The following is a 17,226-nucleotide window of genomic DNA, read 5'->3' as shown; positions in this document are numbered from 1 at the left end:
GGAATTCACACTGTCCCATTACTCAGAAGACTGATAAAAAAACCTACGTAGCACATTGGTTTGTAACTTGTTCATTTCAACGAGTTTTAGGAAACAAGTGGATGAAGAAACATCAAATTCCAATATGATGGCAGGTTAACTGCAAAATGAACAAGGAAAAGTAGCTACTGGGGTACAGCTGCACCTCCGTTGTACTCCGTGGCCCAGGGTGCAATGCCTCAACCAGATATGAACCATCCAGGACAAAGAGTGCCTACGCCTTCCCATGCATCCACGGGGAGAAACAAATCGCTAATGAATTATAGAACAATTCCGTAACTCACCTCAAAGAAATTATGCTCCTGAGAGGTCAATGATGTACGAGGGGCGTTCAGAAAGTAAGCTCCGATCGGTCGCGAAATGGAAACGACTATGAAAATCCGATAAAGCTTTGCACAGATGTGTTGGGTAGTGTCTCTAGTATAACGCCAGTTAGCATCACGTCGCTCTTCTCATTTCTGAGCTCGCAGTGAGTGCGTAAAGATGTCTAGAAAATAGTGTCTGCCGCCAAGTACGAGGGCCTGGTGAGAAATTTCGCCTGAAGCTATGCAGCTAACATTACATAACTGTCGTGCTGTTTCTTCTTCAAGACAATTCGCAGCCGCATTCTGCAGGGGCAATGAAGATGCTCCTGCATCGTTTTCAAATGGAAATGTGAGATTACCCACAATACAGTCCGCAATTGTCTCCCCCTGAGTTTCATCTCTGGTCACATGAACCGCTGTCTTTGAAGACAACATTTTGACACAGACAACGAGGTGTAGGCCAGCGTGGAGAATTGGCGGAAAGCACTGGCGGCTGCCTTCTATGATGAGGCTATTGAAAAGTTGGTACAACGCTATGACAAAAGTCTAAGTCAGAACGGCGACTACGTAGAGAAGTAGCTGAAAGGTGTAGCTAATTGTTACAAGTAAAACATTTCTGATGTTCACTGTGGTTTCAATTTGGCAATCAATCGGAGCTTACTTTCTGAACAGGCCTCGTATTTGACATGTGGTTCATATACCTTGTATAGTTCATCATTCACAAGAAGTTTATTTTACCATATCGACAAAAAATACTTTGTTCCTTGGGCACATTTCGAGAAGAGAAGGGGATTATTAAGAAATATCCTCTTGCAAGACAAAATCGAAAGCAGAAGACCATGAGAGAGTAGATGCTTGAATCAAGCAAACAAGATTAGCGATCTATCTCTTCACATTAAGGGCTGAATATCGCTGTGGGTGGAGGTGTCTATTTGAAGATTCAGTTACGTAAGAAATGTAAGAAGAAATGAGGCCATGACAGTTAACAATGAATAAGACCTCTAATGACGCAGACTTCAGCGAGGAAGAAAATCATCAGTACACGCGAGCTGTAGAGGTATACTAGATGATGAATGCAATGAAAAATGGGCTAGGCTCGATTGCGATCTTCTGTTGGTTCCTGGTAAGTGAGGAAGAGTAAATTGAAAGTAGGATAGACACACAGTGAAAATTGCCTGTTCATTCGAACTTTCATTTTTTTTTTTTTGTCCACAATATTTATGCTTTTTTTTAAATCACAAATTTATCTTGGTCACCTTCGATTAGTCGAAACGAGCTCTTTGCACTATCTTTATGTGTCTCCACTGACACATTTCGTATCTTTACAGACCTGTTTTGCTCATCAGCCAATGAAAACCGTTCGCGGGTGTGGAACGACTAGGCGACGTAGTTTCGACACTGGTCCTGGTTTTCTGTTTGGGGCAATCTGGTCTATTCTGCTTCCTGCTTTGGCTGGAGCTAATGTAAGCTGGTTCTGAGTTCCTACAATTATGAAGATTACGTAGTATCTTTACAGACACTTGCCACAGTGCTCAATAGCAATGTGTTTGTTATTTCATCTACATCTACATTTATACTCCGCAAGCCACCCAACGGTGGTGGCGGAGGGCGCTTTACGTGCCACTGTCATTACCTCCCTTTCCTGTTCCAGTCGCGTATGGTTCGCGGGAAGAACGACTGCCGGAAAGCCTCCGTGCGCGCTCGAATCTCTCTAATTTTACATTCGTGATCTCCTCGGGAGGTATAAGTAGGGGGAAGCAATATATTCGATACCTCATGCAGAAACGCACCCTCTCTAAACCTGGACAGCAAGCTACACCGCGATGCAGAGCGCCTCTCATGCAGAGTCTGCCACTTGAGTTTTCCAAACATCTCCGTAACGCTATCACGCTTACCAAATAACCCTGTGACGAAACGCGCCGCTCTTCTTTGGATCTTCTCTATCTCCTCTGTCAACCCGACCTGGTACGGATCCCACACTGATGAGCAATACTCAAGTATAGGTCGAACGAGTGTTTTGTAAGCCACCTCCTTTGTTGATTTACTACATTTTCTAAGGACTCTCCCAATGAATCTCAACCTGGCACCCGCCTTACCAACAATTAATTTTATATGATCATTCCACTTCAAATCATTCCGTACGCATACTCCCAGATATTTTACGGAAGTAACTGCTACCAGTGTTTGTTCCGCTATCATATAATCATACAATAAAGGATCCTTCTTTCTATGTATTAGCAATACATTACGTTTGTCTACGTTATGGGTCAGTTGCCACTCCCTGCATCAAGTGCCTATCCGCTGGAGATCTTCCTGCATTTCGTTGCAATTTTCTAATGCTGCAACTTCTCTGTATACTACAGCAGACGTGTATTCTACATGACTGCACAGCTATCTCCTGATCATTCCGCGTGCAGAACTTCCAATGGTAATCTTCTGCGTAGCGAAACGAAGGTTCATAGTTTGCTCACTTTTAGAGAAATGGAAGGTGGTTATAGGATCGAGTAACATCTTTTCAATCCGTCGTGTTGTGCATTCGAATTTACCCTCCTCTCCCGCTTTAGAAATGATTTATTGTCTTATTAGAAGTTGTGTATTGAGAACATGTAATTTCATTACTATTTTCAAGAAGCTTATGTCATGTTAGCTGCATTGAGAATCCATGTGATCTTTGTGACTTATGTACACTGTTTTGAGAGCAACATTTATCTCATTGGTAATTTTTTTGTGGTGCTCTATGCTATAAACCGTTCGTGGCAGGAAGATACTTTTCAGGGACAATTTTTACGAGTCTAGGGATGATGTGGATAACTATGACTCAGATAAAGATCTTGACTGTGTTCCAGAAAGCAAATATGTTTCCAAAGTTGTTACTAATCAGGTAAATGACGATATTTATCTCAGCAAGTGAACGTGTCAAGTTGTACCCCTTACCACTGATTAAGTGAATTTATGTGGCAGGATTACAATGATGATGACGATTATGATGTTAAGGACCATTCTGAACTTTGTTTACATGCTGTAGTGCAGTACTTCCTAAAATCAGTTCTACACTGTGTGGTCTCACAGATTAATTTTTGATCTTTTGTGCTTCATTATTCCAAAAATTGTTAATGCAAACCTTAGTATCACAAACGGGAACAATTCAGACCTTTTAGATTTGTATTTTTGAGAAGTTCCACAACAATGTCGCGTTAATTTCTCCAACAATTAAACAGTGATAATTCGATGATAAACCATCTTAAGTGCAATCAGTTTGCACATGAACAATGTTAAGTACATATTGCCGAATTTTTTAGAATAAAACTTTTGGTATGACTATTATTTTAGAAATATACTATTACTGTACTATACTTAAAAACAATGTCTTACTACCACAAAAAGTCACATTATATGCACCGTACTTGAAACGTGCTATGTTCGAGATTCTATTGAAACTTTGCTGCGCTGTTTCTTAAAACAGCCAACTGTTCTGTTAGCACTGTTTACAGCCAAGGCATTCGCTTATTTCGCCAAACCCAAGTCATTTCATTTGTTATCTTACATAACATGTTTCCATGTTGCCACGCCGCCATCTTGTTTGCACCTGTTGCCGCATGCCTCGTTACGTCAATGCTCAGATATAGCACCACAGTTAGCTGAGTTAATCGCACGCTACCACTGCAAACCACTATCAATAAATATCCCGTTCATTGCATGGATTAAGATTAGAGGTGGTGAATGGTAACTCATTGGATGTTGTTCTGGAAGACTGATGATTTCTGAATACAAGGCAGTGTTGCGGGATATTAATGAGATATTTTGTGGAAAACATGACAACGAGGCGTTCCGTACTTGTAGTAGCATGCAGAGACTTTGTTCTTAAATCATATCCTGACCTACGCGGTTTACTTAAGTGCATGAGCCGGCCGCGATGACCGAGCGGTTCTAGGCGCTTCAGTCCGGAACAGCTCGACTGCTACGGTCGCAGGTTCGAATCCTACCTCGGGAATTGATGTGCGTCATGTCCTCAGGTTAGTTAGGTTTAAGTAGTTCTAAGTTCTAGGGGACCAATGACCGCAGACGTTAAGTCACATAGTGCTCAGAGCCATTGTTTGAAGTGTATGAACAAATATTCGTTTCAGGTCTCAACTCAATGACTGCTGATGCAGGGCGTCTCCAGGGATGTGACAGGAACGATCATTCGAAACAAAGTAGTCTAGTAGTTTTGACATAGGCTCTAAAATTCACACCTGTGAGCACTTCTTCATCTTCCACACTGTGAAAAAGATGTTTACTGGAAGCTCTTTGCTTTCCATGTTTTGGGAAATGTGGACCCCATCAACAAATAATCTTGTAGTAAACATGAGATCTAAAGCGCATACTTTAACAGCTATGAGCTCTAGTTCAGCAGAAAAAGATGGACGATTACTAATAGGTGTCAAGGAATGCACTTCAGGGCTCATGTTTAAGCAGATTTTTTCATGTCGAATGATCGTTCCTGCGATACCTCTTAATGTTGACCATCCCTCCTGGGACTCCCTGTAAGAGGGACATTCCTCATAGCACGGCTTTGGCTATGTGTTGAAAGCTAAAAGAGTGCACGTACCGAACTTTTGGACAGGTGCTTGGGGAATGATCACCTACTTTTTGATGTTTCAGTACCTAGCTATGGAAAATTCAGTTCTGTTGCGCCTATATTAAGTAAGTGTGTGTGCCTGTGACTATTTCGTCAAACGTTTGTGGTCAAATCGCGTTTCCAGTTTGTTTCCTGGGCCCCAAAAATTCAGTTAATCCAGCATAGCTTAATTTTTCAGGACTTTATGTAACTGCTCGTGAAGTAGTTCATGCTTATTACAAACTGCTCAGCATAGATAATACTGTACCTCTTGCAGCTTTTCAGTGACGCGGCGTCACTGTTAGAGAAATGGGAAACAATGTGTTTGCTGTGGCGGTTTAGGGCAGGACCGGTAAAAGCCGTCCTCTCACGGGACGTGAAAACGCACGTGGAGGAGAAGCCGCTGACGTCGCAGCGTGGAGTTCCATTGCACTGCGAATTTAATATTGTTTGACGTTCTAATCAATGTAATACTCTGCCAGTCTACCTCAGAAAGTAAACACAAGTTACACACTAGTCAAAGGAATTAGCGCACATGAGTTTGGCCCTCTGCCATACTCCATCGACCAGTAATTGAGGACTGGGTATGTTACCAAATTATATGTTTATCTTTTACAAACTAAGTTCATAACAAAAGATTGCAAATTTTTGATCGTTTACATAAAAAGAACTGAAAATTTGACAGGTGTCAAAAACAAAGTGGAAACAAGCATTCAGCCCGTCATCTTGTGTGCTTTTCATTGGACTTTGAGAGCTTCAATAGCGTGTATGCCCTCCGTGAGCCTCTATCACCATCTGACACCTACGTGGCACGCTCCGTATAAGTCCACGGAGGGGGTCACCCTGTGTTATCCTTTCCCATTCCCCAATGAGAGCCATGTAGAGTCTTTGGATAGTTCGTAGGGAAACGGGGCGACACGAACATGTCTGTCAAGCATCATGTTCGATGGGGTTTTAGGTCGGACTTACCGATGGCCATTCTATTTGTTCTGGCGTAACCATAGGCGTCGGAACGAAGATGAAAATCGCAAGGTCAGAGAAAGCTGTGGAACGACGTCGGTCTGTGGTGCGTTGATTAGGACCGCGCCACGACAGGAGCAACGCCTGCAAGAAGTGAATATAAGCGCCATTCCTGCCAGCCTCGGCCGGACATTAGTGGAAAGAATTCGTGGAGTATTAGCACGGCCTAACAGACTTGCCTGAACATTGCATACATCATAGGACTCTGCTTTATGTTGCATGTCTCCCATCGCTACGTTAAAGTTAAGTATTGTCAATCTGCTTTATCGAAATAAAACTGCTTATGTTATTTGCTTGAATTGGTGTGTAGCATTCCGAGAACGCAACATTCCTTAGGCACCCTATACGAGGCGAGTGGGCAAGACCCAACACTTTTACTTCAATGTCCAGACTTATCAAGACATCCCAGGTCACGCCCACCATGTAGGCCTAAGCGCTCTCGCGCATGACAAGGAATTCAGGTGCACCACCAGATGCAGCGGCCACCACACAGTCCGACAGGATCTGTTCGATGTACAGCCTGGCGGCAGGGCGACCATGGACAAGAATGAGATCCATATGGCTGCCACAAAATCAAAGAACCTCGGAAATTCCTGGACAACATTTGGTAGGTACCGCTCACTACAGGCGTCTGTACACGAACACGGCCATCACCTTGCGTCAGACAATACATGTGAATCACACGTTTCGCCAGTGACGTAGTTGGCAATCGAAATGGGAAGGACAGAACTGAAGGTGAGCTGTAAGATGTTGTGTCAAACGGTGTACTCTAACAGGCCTAGGATCCCTCCTCGTAATCTGTTCACTACGGTCTTATCGGACACAACAACTCTAGTGGCCCTTCTGATGCAATGTTCTGGCGGTATCCGTGCGCGGAAATGGCCAGATATCGGTCTTCACGTGGAGTTGTAATGCATCGGTGACCTTGTCCAACTCGCCTTCTGTTTTAAGCTCTCTCCCTGTAGCGTGTCCACAATTTATGGCTTACACGCTGATAGGCTTTGACATCTGCAGCAGCACTGCCGAAAGTCCATCCTTTATGGATCAAACAGGCCGCCTTTGCTGTTGCATTGCATTAAGATGTAATATTGCATGTTATTGGTTGAATTCAACTCCACGAACGTCATCTGCCATTGCTGTATCTCACTAGAAGTCACTGAGATACCAGTACCCACTGTGGTCTGGGGGTCACGTGACACCTAAAAGCATAACACAGCGAACATGTGGCGAATGATTTTGTTGCTTACACAGAAAGCGAAGATGTCAGACCATTCTATAAGATCGCAGGTGCCGTCTCTATCAAAACAGATTTAACATACCGGACCTTGACACCCGTGTTGTCCTAATTCTTTTCAACGGAATATTTGTTATTACGAAGTTTTATGTGAAATATACACTACTGGCCATTAACATTGCTACACCAAGAAGAAATGCAGATGATAAACGGGTATTCATTCGAGAAATATATTATACTAGAACTGACATCTGATTACATTTTCACGCAATTTGGGAGCATATATGCTGAGAAGTCAGTACGCAGAACAACCATCTCTGGCCGTAATAACGGCTTTGATACGCCTGGGCATTGAGTCAAACAGAGCTTGGATGGTGTGTACAGGTACAGCCACCCATGCAACTTCAACACGATACCACAGTTCATCAAGAGTAGTGACTGGCGTATTGTGACGAGCCAGTTGCTCGGCCACCATTTACCAGACGTTTTCAATTGCTGAGAGATCTGGAGAATGTGCTGGCCAGGGCAGCAGTCGAACATTTTCTGTATCCAAGGCCTGTCAGGACCTGCAACATGCGGTCGTGCTTTATCCTGCTGAAATGTAGGGTTTCACTGGGATCGAATGAAGGGTAGAGCCACGGGTCGTAACACATCTGAAATGTAACGTCCACTGTTCAAAGTGCCGTCAATGCGAACAGGAGGTGACCGAGACGTATAACCGATGGCACACCATACCATCACGCTGGGTGATACGCGAGTATGGTGATGACGAATACACGCTTCCAATGTGCGTTCACCGCGATGTCGCCAAACACGGATGCGACCATCATGATGCTGTAAAGAGAACTTGGATTCATCCGAAAAAATGACGTTTTGCCATTCGTGCACCCAGATTCGTCGTTGAGCACAGCGTCAAGGGTAACCGCAGCCACCGTCTTCGAGCTGGTAGTCCACGCTGCTGCAAACGTCGTTGAACTGTTCGTGCAGATGGTTGTTGTCTTGCAAACGTCCCCATCTCTTGACTCTGGGTTCGAGAGGTGGTTGCACGATCCGTTAGAGCCATGCGGATCAGATGCCTGTCATCTCGACTGCTAGTGATACGAGGCCGTTGGGATCCAGCACGGCGTTCCGTATTACCCTCCTGAACCCACCGATTCCATATCCTGCTAACAGTCATTGGATCTCGACCAAATCGAGCAACAATGTCGCTATGTGATACACCGCAATCGCGATAGGCTACAACCCCACCTTTATGAAAGTCGGAAACGTGATGGTACGCATTTCTCCTCCTTACACGAGGCATCACAACAACGCTTCACCAGGTAACGCCGGTCAACTGCTGTTTGTGTATGAGAAATCGGTTGGAAACTTTCCTCATGTCAGCAAGTTATAGGTGTGGCCACCGGCGCCAACCTTGTGTGAATGCTCTGAAAAGCTAATCATTTTCGTATCACAGCATCTTCTTCCTGTCGGTTAAATTTCGCGTCTGTAGCACGTCATCTTCGTGGCGTAGCAATTTTAATGGCCAGTAGTGTAGTTCTAGGTCTAGGGGACTGATCACCTCAGATGTTAAGTCCCATAGTGCTTAGAGCCATTTGAACCATCCTCCCTCTTTGCATACATGCTCACGACAGTAGCACGTGAACACTCGACAAGCTTCGCCGGTGTCAAGATACTTGTTCACAGGCTCTGCATAATAACGATCTGCCCTATGTCAAAGTTGCTTATCTCAGTGGATTTCCCCATTTGCAGCCCGTATCTTCGCTAGGGTTATCCCCCATCCGTCTCTGCTGCACTTACATGCTGTTCATAGCGCGTCACGTGCCCACAACATCTCCAGGTGGCACCCAACGTCTAGGTGGGCAATAGCCACAATGTTTTGGCTTATCGGTGTGTTATGTCGTGTCCCTTCACCAACAGCTCGCTGTTCAACCCGTCGACGAGTCCATAATCTTCTCGGCTTTTTCTCCGCTCTTGTTCGACAGTCGCTAACAGAGTTAACGTGGCTATTTTACGCGCGTCTTATTTCGTAGAGAAACCGCGTGATTTGTGCGACAGATGCAGCCGGAAACTGCCGCTGGAGAGCGCTGAGGTCGCGAATCACCGCGAGCACCGCGTCGTGTTCAGTGAGATGCACGGGGGGTGACAGCTATGTGAGAGAAGAGCCAACTAGCCAGGTAGTTCCTTCCAGACCACTAGAGGCGCTAGGGGTCAAACGAAGCTGGAATTGACCAATGAGAGCAATCCAATGGCGGTTGTTGGTATTATATCGTCTTGCTCTGTACTCAAGTCAATGGTAACAGTCGTCTTTGCATATGCTTCATATTTAAATAGTACTGATCTTCATTATAAACAGGTTTTTTTCTTTAAATTTCATAAAGTTCACCGTAGAATTGAAGAGATTTCCTGCTGAAAAAAAAATGTCCGCAATTAATCCTAAGGTAACACATTTAATTTTCAGTAAATAATCTCGTGGCCTATAAATGAAATGTATTTTCTTCTATCGTGAATGAAGCTGTGTGATTTGTTTGCTTATTTAAATAACTTTGGTACGTCAGTAGTAGTTTTATTTAATGAAGAATTTTATGTTTTTTCAGAATATTCAACATAACAAATTGACGTTGAAATACTCCTGTAAATTCTCCCCAGATGTTCATCTGGATATTACGTCGGTTCAACGGAGAAAGTTAGCAACAAGCATTTCTACAGGTTTCCAAAACAACTTCAAGAAATGCTTCTGAAATGGATAAGTGTGAACTGTCACCTGATGTGAATTGTGCTACTTAGTTTGTTTGTGAAGATCATTTTTTCGAGGAAAATTCTACGAATGAAAGTAGGCATAGGCTAAACAGGGATGTGTTCTCGAAACATGTGGCAGGTGTTCCATGTGAAATTTCTAATATGACTAGTGAATCAGGTGAAACTGTTGTTCATAGTGAAATTTTTATTGTCTGCTTGAGACATAAAAAGTAAGTTTTGTTTTCATTTCACTGTTTTTATCCATCTTTCCTATTTTTGGTATTTAATATTTATGTCTTCTTTTTTGTGTTTTTTGTATTTTTGCATTTACAATTGTAAGACGTAGGAACAGTTTTTAAGAAATTAATCGTCAGTAGTGCAAGTTTCCTGGGCAATTATTCAGAAATTACAGTCCTGAAATATAGTTGTAACGATTTTAGAATTCTTTATTAATTAATATTGTGATAAAGATTTCTTAATTGAACCTCTTTAACTGCCATTTATTCTCTTAATTATAGTTTTTTTCTCCATTGACCCTGTGTTTTATAAGATGTCAAAGTATGAAATTATTCACGAATTAGCTGCAACAATTTTTATTTAGCTTGTGACAGTTATTTAGACTAGAAGCTTGTTTCGACTTACTGTCAGTTTCAAGTGTTGCGTCTAGTTTTTGTGATGCACAAAACGTCCTGGAGCTTTTATATGTTGATAGAAATCAATATGTGTCAGTCTGGAAGTCTATTCTTGACGGTAGCGCCTGACAGTTGATGCACAAGAAAACATCATTGGAGCAGTGACAGTCAGATGCAAACGTCAAAATAGAGTTCTAAACTGACGCACCTATACTGATTTCTATCAATATATAAAAGCTCCAGGACGTTTTGTGGATCATAAAAACTAGATGCAATACTTGAAACTGACAGTAAGTGCAAATGTTGTGTACATAGTTCCGCATAGTCAGCGCGTACACAACTTTCCCACTAGAGAACGCCCCGCTAAGCACAACAGCTCAGGCGCAGCGCTCGTCTGTCTCCGCACTACGAGATGGCGCTGCCTTAGAGACGGACCAAATTCTACTTCCGCCGATCTGCGTATTAATATGTAACGCAGCCAATGAGACTGCTGCTAACGTAGAACCTTTTCTCCTCGCGGATCACACTCGTGCAGTGATACCTGAACGCGTGAGGTATTATAACGAGTGTGCAGACCTCCAATTAGTCAGTCTGCATTAGTCTGCACTTATCTGCACCTGTCTGTACCAGCCTATAGTCAAGTTTCAGTTTGCGCCTAACATATTCCTGTACATAGCCATGAAGATAAATGAATAGACACTTTGTCAAGTATCAGAGATATGTGAGAATAAGATTAATGTACCAAGACCAAAGGAACTTGAGATTGTCAATCGTAAACAGCATCCAGAATCAAGTTACGTAATGTCTATGCTTTTTATTATTTTAATAAATGTATGTGAAAATTAGTCAAGTTCTGTTTAAAGTTGGTCACCGTCATTCTGCTACTCTAAGCGTGCAAGTGGCATTTCTATCGTCTTACCTAATGGCAGAAGATAAACACGCCACGATAAGACTGCGAGACATATTGCTGACACTCGCCTACTTCGTTAGAGCGATAAGTCAAATAATCTGATGGTGTGTGTACCGAAGGTCTTACAATACGCACACCACAGGAAACAAGCTTGTAGCTTAAATAGCTGAAGCTAAATAAAATTGTTGCAGCTAAATTGGACTACAAATATTTCTGAATAACAGGTTTGTCACTGTTGTACTGCAATGTGCTGTAGCCGTGTTTCAGTTATTTTATTATGATGCTAGCCAAAATAATTACTTAGCACGCCCAGAGAACTGAGAGAAGAAAATTAAAAGAAAAAAAAAAAAACAGCGAACATGAGGTAGGAGGGATTCAACCTTGCAATGTTTATCCTTTTTTTAGTTCATCTCCATACCACTAGAGGCGCTGTTATCGGCCTGTGTTTCCCTATTTTAACACGGGAGTTGCGCATCTCTTTCCTTGTTGTTCTGTGGTGACATGTAGGCCGGCCGCTGCGGAGCGTGCAGCAGCCACAGCGGACAGACCGGCTAGCTGGTTTCGCGAACAGAAACACGTCCCGTGTGAGGAGCGCTTTTTTAAGTCCCCGAGAGCAGAGTGAGAACGCTGAAAACTGCCGCCCGCGGTGAAGTGTATCAATGAGCGTCGGAAGTAAACAGGGGCGCACGCCCGCGGCGAGTGGCCGGCGAGGTTCTAATCGCGCTGTGTGGCCAACAATTAACGCCGCGGCCTTGGCTGGCCGCGAGGCTGCTACATAAGGGGCGGCCGGAGGCGCGGCCCGCAGCCTGGAGATGTCTGTCGGCGTGGTCGTGCGGGACGCAGCCGGCTGCGGCGGGTGCGGCTGCAGCTGCAGGTGGAGCCACAGAGAGAACCGCTTCTACGGCGCCCTGCCGCCCATCCGCGCCGCCGACGTCGAGGTGAGTCCAGAGTCGAGTCCGGCCGCCGCCGCCTCGGCGTCAGCTTCCGCTGCTGCGGCTGGCCGCGGCTGGCGCTCCGGAACGCGTCTGGGTGCAAAGTGTCTTTCTCCAGGAGTGAAACTTTCAAATTTAGTACTGAAAACAAGTCTGAGAAGTCTATCCACCCCCACCCCCCTCTCCCCAACTCCCACCCCTACCCCCTACCCCCATTCCAGTTGCTTGATGAAAGGCTGATAAGTATTCGATTAACAACGCTGTAAATTGGTTACACCCGGTGGCTATAACTAAACTTTACCTATTTAATACATTGTAACACAGAAACTACCCAACTTGGTAGCATTAATGTCAAGGACAATGGAAAGGGAAATAATGCAGAATCAATTCAAATGAAACACTTTTAATGTGCTGCTACCATACACTATACCATTACACACCGGTACTATTGCTGCTGCAAAAGGGGCTCAATGTGACGCCCATCAGTGTCCAAAAGAGTCTGAAAGCGCAGGATTGCAATCTGCACAGCAGAAGCAAGCGCGTCCGTAGGTATGCACACTACCTCTCTTGATATGCTCCGCTTCAGGTCAGCACGTATGTGAATGTTGTCCTTCAGGGAGCCCCACAACCAGAAATCACAGGAAGAGAGATTGAAACGTCCCTTTAGAAAAATTATTGAATTACTGTGCTGGTAAACCCCTTACGTTATTTGATTTTCAAACAGCTGAGCAAAACTGAACGTACTCACACATTTCTCTCTTTACTTATTCTGATCAACACTAAACTGACACACAATTTTTTTAGCGCAACGCAATCTGACTTTCAATAATCCCTACAAAAGAATGGCCCTGACTAACAATAAGCTATACCTTTCACGAATCACTTACCTCACAAAAATCTTCATTACTCGAACTACTGGAATAGAGCGAGCGCCAATACTGCCAAATAAATGATATATATATATATATATATATATATATATATATATATATATATATATATATATATATATATCAGTTCATCACATCCAGTCTTACAAATTTACTGTCTCTGATGGACACACGTCCAGATCATCCGCTCTCAAAATTCCGCCATCTCTCCCCCCACATCCACCACTGCTGGCGGCTCACCTCCAACTGCGCAACGCTACGCGCTAGTACAGCCAACTGCCCAACACTACAATAGCAAATTCCAACAACGCAAACCAGCCACAGACTGCACGCAGCACAGTCAGTGATTTTCATACAGAGCGCTGATTAGTGACTTCAAGTTGCTCGATGAAAGGCTGCTAAGTATTCCGATTAACAACGCTGTCAATTGGTAACACCGGGTGGCTATAACTAAACTTTCCCTATTTAACACATTGTAACACAGAAACTACCCAACTTGGTAGCATTAATGTCAAGGACATTGGAAAGGGAAATAATGCAGAATCAATTCAATTGAAACACTCGCGGAAGATCAGTTTGGATTCCGTAGAAATGTTGGAACACGTGAGGCAATACTGACCCTACGACTTATCTTAGAAGAAAGATTAAGGAGAGGCAAACCTACGTTTCTAGCATTTGTAGACTTAGAAGGTGACAGGGGTAAAATACAGGGAGCGAAAGGCTATTTACAATTTGTACAGAAACCACATGGCAGTTATAAGAGTCGAGGGACATGAAAGGGAAGCAGTGGTTGGGAAGAGAGTGAGACAGGGTTGTAGCCTCTCCCCGATGTTATTCAATCTGTATATTGAGCAAGCAATAAAGGAAACAAAAGAAAAGTTCGGAGTAGGTATTAAAATCCTTGGAGAAGAAATAAAAACTTTGAGGTTCGCCGATGACATTGTAATTCTGTCAGAGACAGCAAAGAACTTGGAAGAGCGGCTGAAGGGAATGGACAGTGTCATGAAAGGAGGGTATAAAATGAACATCAACAAAAGCAAAACGAGGGTAATGGAATGTAGTCGAATTAAATTGGGTGATGCTGCGGGAATTAAATTAGGAAATGAGACACTTAAAGTAGTAAAGGAGTTTTGCTATTTGGAGAGCAAAATAACTGATGATGGTCGAAGTAGAGAGGATATAAAATGTAGACTGGTAATGGCAAGGTTCAAATGGCTCTGAGCACTATGGGACTCAACATCTTAGGTCATAAGTCCCCTAGAACTTAGAACTAATTAAACCTAACTAACCTAAGGACATCACACACACCCATGCCCGAGGCAGGATTCGAACCTGCGACCGTAGCAGTCCCGCGGTTCCGGACTGCAGCGCCAGAACCGCTAGACGGTAATGGCAAGGAAAGCGTTTCTGAAGAAGAGAAATTTGTTGACATCGAGTATAGATTTAAGTGTCAGGACGTCGTTTCTGAAAGTATTTGTATGGAGTGTAGCCACGTATGGAAGTGAAACATGGACGATAAATAGTTTGGACAAGAAGAGAATAGAAGCTTTCGAAATGTGGTGCTACAGAAGAATGCTGAAGATTGGATGGGTAGATCAGATAACTAATGAGGAGGTATTGAATAGAATTGGGGAGAAGCGGAGTTTGTGGCACAACTCGACTAGAAGAAGGTATCGGTTGGTAGGACATGTTCTGAGGCATCAAGGGATCACCAATTTAGTACTGGAGGGCAGCGTGGAGGGTAAAAATCGTAGAGGTAGACCAAGAGATGAATACTCTAAGAAGATTCAGAAGGATGTAGGCTGCAGTAGGTACTGGGAGATGAAGAGGCTTGCACAGGATAGAGTAGCATGGAGAGCTGCATCAAACCAGTCTCAGGACTGAATACCACATCAACAACAACAACAACCATACACCATACCATTACATACCGGTACTATTGCTGCTACAAAAGGGGCTCAATATGGTCCCCATCAGTGTCCAAAAGTGTCTGAAAGCGGAGGATTGCAATCTGCACAACAGAGCCACGCGCGTCCGTATGTATGCAGGCTACCTCTCTTGATATGCTCCGCTTCAGGTCAGCACGTATGTGAATGTAGTCCTTCAGGGAGCCCCACAACCAGAAATCACGAGAGGGGAGATCGGGTGATCGTGCCAGTCAAGAATTTTTAAACGGTCGGCCGATTATTCGATCGTTTCCAAATTTGTTTCGGAGAAGCAGTTGAACTTCACGAGCGATGAGAAGTTGGGCCCCATCTAGCATGAAAACTGTTGAGTTCAATGGATATCTCTCTACTGTAGGGTGGGTTTCAGATACTGGCGAAGCATATCGCAGTAACGGTGCCGAGTTACACTGCACATCTTTGGTCCTTGAGCGCCATCCTGTTCAAAAAAGAATGGGCCTATGATGAACGTAGCCGTGAAGCCACACCATACGCTGACACGTTCACCACACAGAGGAACGTGATGCACAGTGACACTCGGCAATTCTGTGTGTTCACCTCATCCATCAGACAAAAATGCCGTTGTGGCCGAGCGGTTCTAAGCGCTTCAGTCTGGAACCGCACTGCTGCTACGGTCGCAGGTTCGAATCCTGCCTCGGGCATGGGTGTGAGTGATGTTCTTAGGTTAGTTAGGTTCTAAGTCTAGGAGACTGATGACTGCAGATGTTAAGTACCATAGTGCTCAGAGCCATTTGAATTTTTGAGCTTCGTCTGTCCATAGGATGGTCCAGGGCCAGCCTTCGTCAGTTTCAATCCTTGCGAGAAAGTGGAGGGCGAAGTCAACACGTCGTTGTGGGTCCTGTGGTGCGAGTTGATGTACAATATGGATCTTATACGGATACTATTCGTGAACGGTTTGAAGCATCTTCCGTGCAGTGGACCACGGGATGTTCAACTGTCGTGACACAGCACGCGCACTGCCAGTCTATCGGGAATTGCGCGCAGCGTTGTCTGCCATAGCAACAACGATTTCATTAGCCACCTGTGGTGCAGCCGGTCGTCGGCCTCTTCCCGGAGCCACGCCCAGTTCTCTAGCTTATTCGAACTTCTTCATCATGCTCTGCACAGAAAGTGGAGAAAGAGGACACTTCCGTAATCCTTTCAGCCGCGGACACTCTCGAAATACAGCTGCAGCGTTACCGTTGTTTTGAAAATAGGGCTTCCTTCATCAATAATGCCCTGCTCCTGTTGTCCAAGTTCATGTTGACACGTCAACAAGTGCACTGTGACTGGTCACGTGTGTGAGGCTATGAATGACGGTGACTGATCACGGCACCTGGTGGCCGTAGTTGGAACTGGACGGTGGCGCTCTGACGCATGGAAATCATGCACCCCATACTCTGCACATTAAAGGTACCATGTTTGGCACCCGTATGATAGTTAGTTTTTGCGCTACAATGTGTTAAATAGGGAAAATTTAATTACACTACTGGCCATTAAAATTGCTACACCACGAAGATGACGTGCTGCAGATGCGAAATTTAACCGACAGGAAGAAGATGCTGTGATATGCAAATGATTAGCTTTTCAGAGCATTCACACAACGTTGGCGCCGGTGGCGACACCTACAACGTGCTGACATGAAGAATGTTTCCGACCGATATCTCATACACAAACAGCAGTTGACCGGCGTTGCCTGGTGAAACGTTGTTGTGATGCCTCGTGTAAGGAGGAGAAATGCGTACCATCGCGTTTCCGACTTTGATGAAGGTCGGATTATAGCCTATCGCGATTGCGGTTTATCGTAGCGCGACATTGCTGCTCGCGTCCATCGAGATCCAATGACTGTTAGCAGAATATGGACTCGGTGGGTTCAGGAGGGCAATACGGAACGCCGTGCTGGATCGCAACGGCCTCGTATCACTAGCAGTCGAGATGACAGGCATCTTATCCGCATAGCTGTAACGGATCGTGCAGCCACGTCT

The sequence above is a fragment of the Schistocerca nitens genome, chromosome 7, assembly GCF_023898315.1.
Source record: "Schistocerca nitens isolate TAMUIC-IGC-003100 chromosome 7, iqSchNite1.1, whole genome shotgun sequence".
In the NCBI taxonomy this organism is placed as follows: Eukaryota; Metazoa; Arthropoda; class Insecta; order Orthoptera; family Acrididae; genus Schistocerca; species Schistocerca nitens.
This window is presented reverse-complemented; position numbering follows the sequence as displayed.